The following is an 8,951-nucleotide window of genomic DNA, read 5'->3' on the forward strand; positions in this document are numbered from 1 at the left end:
ACAGAGATTTAAATGGAAAGGTTTCATAAGTATTTAATGTTTTGTTTTACAAAGTCAGATCATAGTTCCTTCCTGGTTTCTCAAGTCACTGAGCAACAAGGATCATTAATTAGTTTTAAACTGATTTAAAAGCAGGTTCAAATTTGGGGTTAAAAGAAAGGAAGGGAAGTACATGGTCCCACTTTTCCTGCTTGGCTTGCAATTTTAAATAAGATGAAGTAATTTTACAATCATATTTAGTGGATCAATGAAGTACCTGTTTTCAGTGCCTGACTGAGAGTTAGATGCATGGAAATAAACAAGTGTGAGCACGAAACGAAGTCCCTCTGTAAGAAAACCATCTGGAGCATCTGGCAGAGTAAAGACAATTCCCTTGGCAGCTCACAGCAAAGCTGATTTTCCCCTCCTCTGTTTTTACAATTTAGACAGAAATTCTGATTGACAGCAAAGGCTACTCTTCAAGGTATGGCTTTTCCCTTAATGTTTAATTTTCAGATTGTATTGTAACTTTGATTTCAGCTTTCCTTTTTTCTGCATGTTGACAACCAAATTGAAACTAAAAGCTCACTTATTTGAAGGTTTTCTTAAATAGAAACCCTAGGGATGTTCTAGTCGATGGAAGTAAATGATCACTCAAATTCCGTTAACCTTCCTGAGCTTGAGTGTTTTGCAGGCTGGAAAACACTTGCACCTAAAAGACTTTGTGAAAGGGGTGGTTCCTCATTTTGTTTATCCTCTTATAGCTTATGGTGATGAATTCAAATTATAAAAACTGTAATGAGGTCACAAGATCATTCACACCAAACTCAGATAGGTCAAGAAATGCAGCGCCTGTTCTTAATAGTTTATCTGATCCTCATGGGCCTCACCCTGTGGACGGTTAGGGACATCTTCCCTTTACCAGTGGGAACTACTATCACTTCATGCTTATATTTCTCCTTTTAGTTTAAACATCCAGACTATTTGAAATTCAAATCAGGGCCAGTATAACAGCCTCTTCGGAATGACTCTATTTCTTTTGGTAAATTACTAGTCATCCAAATTTTACACCCACCTCTCTTTTTCCTGCCCAAGATGGCTTCTTGGGGGCATTGAGGAGGTTTCATCTGTGGCAGCAGAGACCAGGTGAAAAGATGTATGTGGTGTTCTCTAGATGCTCTCAAATTGCAACTGTGGAGTGGCTGTGTTAGGCTGCTCCTCTGAACTGGTAACTGCCAAGGTTCAAGTGGTCTCATCTGGCTGTTTGAGTTTAAACCTAGTGGACCCATGGTGGAGCCAATAGCCCAATAGCCTTCAGTCTTGAAGTTGTTACTAACAGCAGCCACATCATTTAGACTCCAAGCTTCTGTAAAGTCATGGGCAATGTGGGAGGCATCTGTATGATGGAGAGAGATTTGGCCCTGTAATTTGAATTTTATCTTTGAGATTTGGCCATGTGACTTTGGGAAAGGTAAGTGACACTCTATGAGCTTCAGTTTCTTTGTCAAGTGGAAATAATAATACCTGGCAGAGGCCTGAAGATTATAAAATTGGAATGTTTATTCCTGACACAGACTGGATAATATATGAATGTTATTAATATTTCTTGAATATTTGTGGTTTCTGAGTGTTCTTTTAAAGCCTGAAATCAAAAAGAGAAGAGTAAGGAGGGAAAAAAGAAAGGAAAGAAAGAAAAGACACAGAGCCATATCTCTATTTAATGTTTTAGATTGCTCTTTGACTTTTGTTTAGTTTTTTCCTGATTAAATAACACTGAATCCTTCTTTATCTAATTTGATTCATATGAGAAAAGACTGAGACCACAAATGGAAGAAACATTATATAAGTTAATGTTATTACTATATTTATAATATAATCATTCTAGGAATTTTGGGTAATCTACTTTTAAAATTAAGAACCATCTATAAAATACCCATCATGGGATTTGGTGAGATAAACGATATCACATTTAATGGTTCAGAAAGTTAGTTTCCTCTTTATCATCAATATTTCTGTGTGGAAAGAAAAACATCAGTTAGGTAGTTAGATTTCCCAAAAGTGTTTTCAAGAGAATTTTGTACATCTAGGAAAAATTTTGCTGATAAAACATTTTTTCTCTACTCTTAGTTTTTAGGCCTCCTACAAGCACTCTGTAATTGCACAAATGCAATTGCTGATTCAAACTAAAGCATGAGAATTATGCTAAACAAAATCCAGCCCTAGAAAAACATTTTTGTAGTGCCCATTAATGTGATAAATCTGATAATTTTTAAGTGGTAACTATATGTAGATTTGTAGAGTGGGTAGTCCATAAAAGAGCTGGACCTAATTATCTTGGTAAGTAGCTTCATAGTTGACACCAGGGAGATTTGTTCGTTTCTAGTCATGTATTGACATGCTTGCAAACTGGGATTCAGTGAGGCTTCATCTAGACAGATTTTTTTCTAGTATGTCAGGAAATTATCTTCTAAGTGGTTATACATATATGTGTATATATCTCCAATTGGATATATATCTATATCTCCAATTAGATATATATCATTCCAATTGAGAAGTACCCCTCCTCCATTACAACCCTTCCTCTATTACCACCAATTTGAAGAAATTGTTATTCTGATAATTAAACTAATAAAACTGACAAATAATGAAAGAGATTACTTTCCTCAATAGTTAACTCCTAAGATAGGCTGTCTGAAATACTTCGGGATAAATATAACAACATATGTACAAGATCCATACATTGAAAACTACAAAAGATTGTTAAGAGAAAATTTAAAAGTCAAATAAAAACGCAAAGTATCATATTCTTGAACTAGAAAACTCATATTGTTAAGAAATCAATTTTCCCCAAATTGATCTTTAGATTCAATGCAAGTCCTCCCAGAGGACTTCTCTGTAGAAACCCACAAGCTGATTCTAATAGATAATGTGGAAATAAAAAGGACCTACAATTGTCAAAATAGTCCTTTAAAAGACAAATAAATTTGGAGGATTTCCATTTTTTGATTTCAAGCTTTACTTCAAAGCTATATAATCAAGACAGTTTGGTCTTGGTATAAAGATAGATCAGTGGAATAGAGTAAACAAAGAGTTCAGAAATATGTTCAATATATAGATGTGTGTATAGACTTATATTCAACATACTAACATATGTAAAGAACTCTCACCACTCAAAAACAAGACAAATGACAAGTTTAAAAAGGGAGTGAAGGATTGGAACATACCCTTCACAGAAATACATATGCAGTGGCCAAGAAGGACATGAACATATCATTAATCATCAGGGAAGTGCAAATTTCCCTGATGAGATATTACTACAAACCTGCTAGAATGGCTAAAATTTAAAAGACTAACAAAAACAAGTGTTGGAAAGGATGTGGAGCAACTGGAACTCTCATACACTGCTCCTAGGAATGCAAAATACTATAAATACTTTGAAAAACCATTTTCAGTTTCTTATAAAGGAAAACATATACTTCCATACGGCTCAGTTTTAGATCATATGGAAGTATATGAAAACCTATGTCCAAGAGGAATGAACCCTATGTCCACAACAAGACAGGTACACTAATGTTCACAGCAGCTTTATTCATAATAGCTCCCAACTGAAAACACCCCTAATATACATTTACAGATGAATGGATAAGCAATTTGTAGAATATTCATGCAACGTACCAGTAAAAAAGAATAAACTACTTTTATATGTAATAGCATTGGTGAAGCTCCAAAACCTTCTAAGCAAAAAAAGCCAGACACAAAAGAATACCTGTTGTATGACTGCATTTACATGAAGTTTATAGAACAAACAAAACTAATCTATAGTGATAGATATCAGCTCAGCAGTTGCCTGAGAAGGGGCTGGAGTTTGATTGCCGAGTTATGAGAGAATGTGGTGGGGCCTGGGGAAAGAAGGGAAAGGCCGACAGAAGCATTACACAGGTTAACTAAGGGGATGATTATATGGGTGTATATGTCATCAAAGTTCATTGAACTATACACTTAAAATAGGTACATTTTATTGTATGCAAAATATAGTTCTATGATATGAAAAAAAGAAAAAAAAAACCAGACTCTCTTCCTAGTTAAAAGTTTTCAAAGTAGCACCTAGAAGGCCCATCTAACTTGGCATAAATGTGAAAAGCCTAGAGAGGATAGTAATTTCTTCCCTATGACTCTATCTTCTTAATAAGAGGAACCTGCTCCCACAGCCTGCCCAGAGTTTCATTTTCACAGCCTTTCATAGCTTACAAAATAGTTTAAAATCCTCATAAACATTAAATTAAGAAGGAAATGCATTTCTAGGCTGTTATTTTTCTGTCATATCAATGTCAAGTATTTATCTGTCATCTTAAGTATTGTATTTTCTGCTTCATCATTTTTTTGATTGTGGCATCTCTAAAATAAGCAACTGGATAATGCTCAACACAGGGAAAATAGTTCCTTGAATTTCTTCCTTACTGATAATCTCTTCCACATCTGTCTTGTTATCATGGCTTTCTAATGAGATTCTAAGTAGTCTCCCTACCCCCAATTCATTCACCATGTGAATATCACCATGTAAATAATCCTACTAAAGCTATTCCTTAATCAAATCATCCCCCTTCTCAGAAACCTTCAGTCACTTGGCTTACTAAAAAACAAAATTCATTAGTTTTCCAGGACTGGTTCCATTCTATCTTTCCTGATTTCCCACTGTTCCCCTGTGAATGATACATATTCTAGCTGAAATTGGCCACCAGTCATTCCTCTTCTACCTCCACCTTTTCCTTCCTCTTTGCATTCCAGGTCTCATCCACCTTCCATAACAGTTTGCCTGCCTCTCCTCAACCATCACTCACAACAGGTGTGATCCCAGCCACTCATCAAAGCATTTTCTTTCTCTTGCAGTTACTCCTGCATTAGATTACAAACTCTTAAAGGGCTGGGCTTAGTTTCTGTCATCTTTATTTCTCCACAGAGAGGCCTTGACACAATTTGAGTGAATTCATGGAATGAATCATGCAAGTCCATGTGGTTGAGAAGCAGAAGAGTGAGGACCAGAATCTCTAACTGTTCATTCCTCATTCTATTACTTTTTACACCATGGCTGTTGCAAAAATCTCCCACAGGACTTTGAATTGCCTTTGGAGAAGGATGGGGAGAACACGCTGCTCCAGACATTTAAAACTGAATCAAAGAAGGCCGTAAAACTTGCTGCAGGGAATCGTCCTAGCAGAAAGATCAGCTTAGATGCCTTTTTACTTCTAATCTCTTATGGTGGTAGAGCAAATGGACTATAAAGTCTCCTATGGAAATTGTTACTACTCACTGGATCCTTTTACATACACTTTCTTTTTTCTTTTTAAATGGAGACTGATTGGAGACTTACAGTTTGTGTGTGGTCAATTCTTTGTATATTCTTTGTAAATGGGTTCAAACTTTTTGTGTGTTTGAAGAATATTTTTACAAAATAGAATTTTGGGCAGCACATTTTTGAAGGCATTAGCTTCCAAATACATTTAATGTGGCACACTCACCAGGCCACCCTTTGACACCACAATGTCGTCTGAGAAGAGCGGATACCATTTTAAACCAGCTTCCTTATGACACTGCATGTTCCAAGAAAACACAATCTGTCTTTGGGTTGGCTTGGCACTTTCGATAGCTCTTATACTTGCCTCCTTCTTGTGCCAAATCATACCTCAATGTTCTCCCAAGACAATACTAGAAAGTATATTGTCTTGGTTGCAGCAAAAGTACATTTCTGGTGTGGACAAAAATATAGCCACTTGCCTATGACATGACACTCAGGTGGATATATGCTACTTTTAATGATGTCAGTTGAAGCAGATGAACAAAACACAACACGTGGTGGAGGCTACTGACTGCCCTCCTTTTGTTCCATTGTAAAGATGTAGCTGGACACATGGTTGTTCAGCCAGAGACTCCTTTCCCAGCCTTCTTACAACTACGTGAAGACTTGGGACTATACCATTTTGGTACAGTGTGAGGGATGTGATATGTGCTGCTTCTGAGCTTGGGCCTAGTAATGCTGGCTGGGTGCTCTTTTCACAAGCTGGAACTTAAATCTGCCTCCAACCCTGCTCAGCATGGTCATATTTTAGAACATGGGTGGGCAAACTTTCTTCATGTAAAGGGCCAAATAGTAAATATTTTCAGCTTTGTAACCATTCAGTCTCTACCTTATGGTGTGTAAGCAGCCAAGATGATATGTAAACAAATGGGCATGGCTGTATTCTGATAAAATGTTATGTGCAAACCCAGGTGGCAGGCTGGATTTGGTCCACGGCCTGTAGTGTTCTAATCCCTGCCTTGTGGTGAAGAAACTGTGGAAAGAAACTGGGTGCCTACATGGCTGCAAGGAACAGAGCTGCCCCAGACCAGACCGCTCTCCTCCGGACAGTTTATGAGAGAGAGGGGAGCCTTCTTTTCTTTATGCCACAGTACTTTGGGGCCTCTTCATGCGGCAGCTGGGCTTTTCCCCTACTCAGTACACATGAGCAGGCACTGTTGGCCGTTTTTAGATTCAGCTTCACATTTGAGAGCAGGAAGCTTTAGTCTGGAGCTCCAGCCATTTGAGACTGACTCTTCACTGAGTCTTATGTTACCCCAGAAGACTCTAAGTTATTCCATTCATTTTATTTAAGGAAGGTAGATTAGTTTTGTCAGTAGTCCTCTGTCCTTTTGGATTATTGTCTTACCCTTTATTGAAACTGATGGAGGTATTCCCAGGGTCTATTTGACGACCCCTGAGCTGCCTGAGGGGCATAGTATGCAGACATAATATATGAAGGAGGTAACATTTTTCTTTGGGGATTTTTTGTTCCTCCTTCATCCAAAGTCCTTTTATTCATCCTCAGATATCTCTACTTATGGCTTAGTCTTAGAGTATTGGTTTTTCTTAGCTATAAATTATAGCTCATAAAACTTAATATGTCATATTTGTTTGTTTTGCTTTTTCTAGTCATAAATTATATGACCTTTACAGAAAATTTAGAAAATATAGAAAAACTGAAAAGTTATACATGGTACAACTCACAACCACAAACAGAGGTAACAATTTTGGTGTATTTTCTATACAGTTTTGGCGTATACTGGGACACAGTTTAAAAAAACTCTTCAAAATTCAAAGGGATAAGATTCCATAATTAAAGCTAACGAAATTGGTGAATGATTACTCAGTTATTTTTGCCTGAAGGTTAGGCAGGGTTTGATGTAAGAGGTAATATTCCAATTTGATCTTAGAGTATAAAAAGCACTTTGAAGCAGAGAGAATAAGGAAAAATCATCCTATGGTAAAAGAAAAACATGGAGGCATTACAGTGTACATTTATATGGAGAATTTAATACTTGACTATGGTCTTGAGGAATTTATTAAAACTTGGTGCTCTAGTTTTCTTGTTTAAGCATTGGGAATGGTCATATTTGTCTTTTACCATTCTAGAAAATGGACTATGTGAAGATAAGCCATGTTCAAATATGAATTCTTGAGAGAAAAGGAACCCAAAGATCTATGGCATAATTGAATATCAGATTTTTTCATTCTTACTATTATGATTTTATTCACTATAATTATTCTTCCAGTCCTTTTTGTGAAAAGTTTACAAGAAAAAAAAGGTATCACATGTTTTAAGTAAATATTTGTTTTATTATCTGGACTTTTATTCACAAGGAAAAGCTATTTGAAAATCATCCTTATTTTAGGTTAAATGAGAATGATATTCATTTAATTTTTATTAAGTATTTTTGGATGTCTCTGACTGTGATATTTGTTCCTCTCAATGAGTTATAAAATTAATTTTCAATTTCAATCATTCATTTGGCTGTCACAAAAGTAAGCTATATAATGTTCAAGTACTAGTCTTTTAAGTGTCATTAAAACTAATCACTACTGTGTATTGAAAAAATAAACATTTCAGTTGTAGACACTTGCAAACAGTTCAGAGTAACTGTAAATATGAGAGCAGTAACATTTCAGATATTTCTGCTTTTCAGGTAAAAAAAAGAAAACAATCTAAAAAGCAGTGCCACGAGGAGAAAATATTGAAAAGTAATCTGTTTTAGTACCCAAGTGAATACTTGGAAATGTCAGGCCCTTGTCCATTATAATATTGAATTCCTCATGTTTTATATGATGAGCACTATAACCTCTTGTTAGGAACAATGTCAATAAAATTGTACAGGAATACATTGGAAGTTAAGAATGCATTCTAATGTTTACATGGACTAAATAAAAAACTATGTATGTAGACCTAAACAGAAGTCATTTTGTTGTCATCTGCATGTTATATTTTATAGTTTCATTAAACAAAGATGGTTTATTTTTTAAAAGGAACTGTAATTCAGGTATGATAGGTGTAGCAAGTCAACTCAAGTATACAAGAAACATGCCAGTTCTTATTGCCTTTAAATCAGATTAAACAGACCCTTACTCCCCCTCACCAGGCTGCCAGGAAACCAAATTTCAATTACTTTCGAGATCCCTGATCCTCCAGAATTGTATCAATATCCAGGAAGTCGAATGGTATGGGATCAAGACCAAGGTCTCTAGTTGCTAGATCATTGTGACCCCAGCTGACAAATCACAGTTAAACTTCAACATCTGTGGTTCCTTACAGTGTCGTGGCTCTCTGCTCCATAGTAAGGGGGGTATTGGGCTTTTGCTAAAGTTGAGGTTCTCAACACTTGGGGTCTCTCCTCCCTAGGTGCACTACAGAGGCTTCCCTCTGATGTCTGGCTATATTTCCGTAGAGATACAGAGGTGCATTTTGTGCACTGCCCACAGGGCTAGATTGAGGGGATGAGGGGGCCTAGAGGCAGCCAGGCCCTGTGCCTTGGCATGGGCTGATCCATTTTCCTCTGGACAAAGGTACCATCTGCTGCTCATCAAGCTGTATGCCTGTTGGGCTACATCTGCCTAGACGGGACACCTTTTCAGTTGGCGCAGAGTCTTCTTATGTAGACTTACCTAA

The sequence above is a fragment of the Rhinopithecus roxellana genome, chromosome 4, assembly GCF_007565055.1.
Source record: "Rhinopithecus roxellana isolate Shanxi Qingling chromosome 4, ASM756505v1, whole genome shotgun sequence".
Lineage (NCBI taxonomy): Eukaryota > Metazoa > Chordata > Mammalia > Primates > Cercopithecidae > Rhinopithecus > Rhinopithecus roxellana.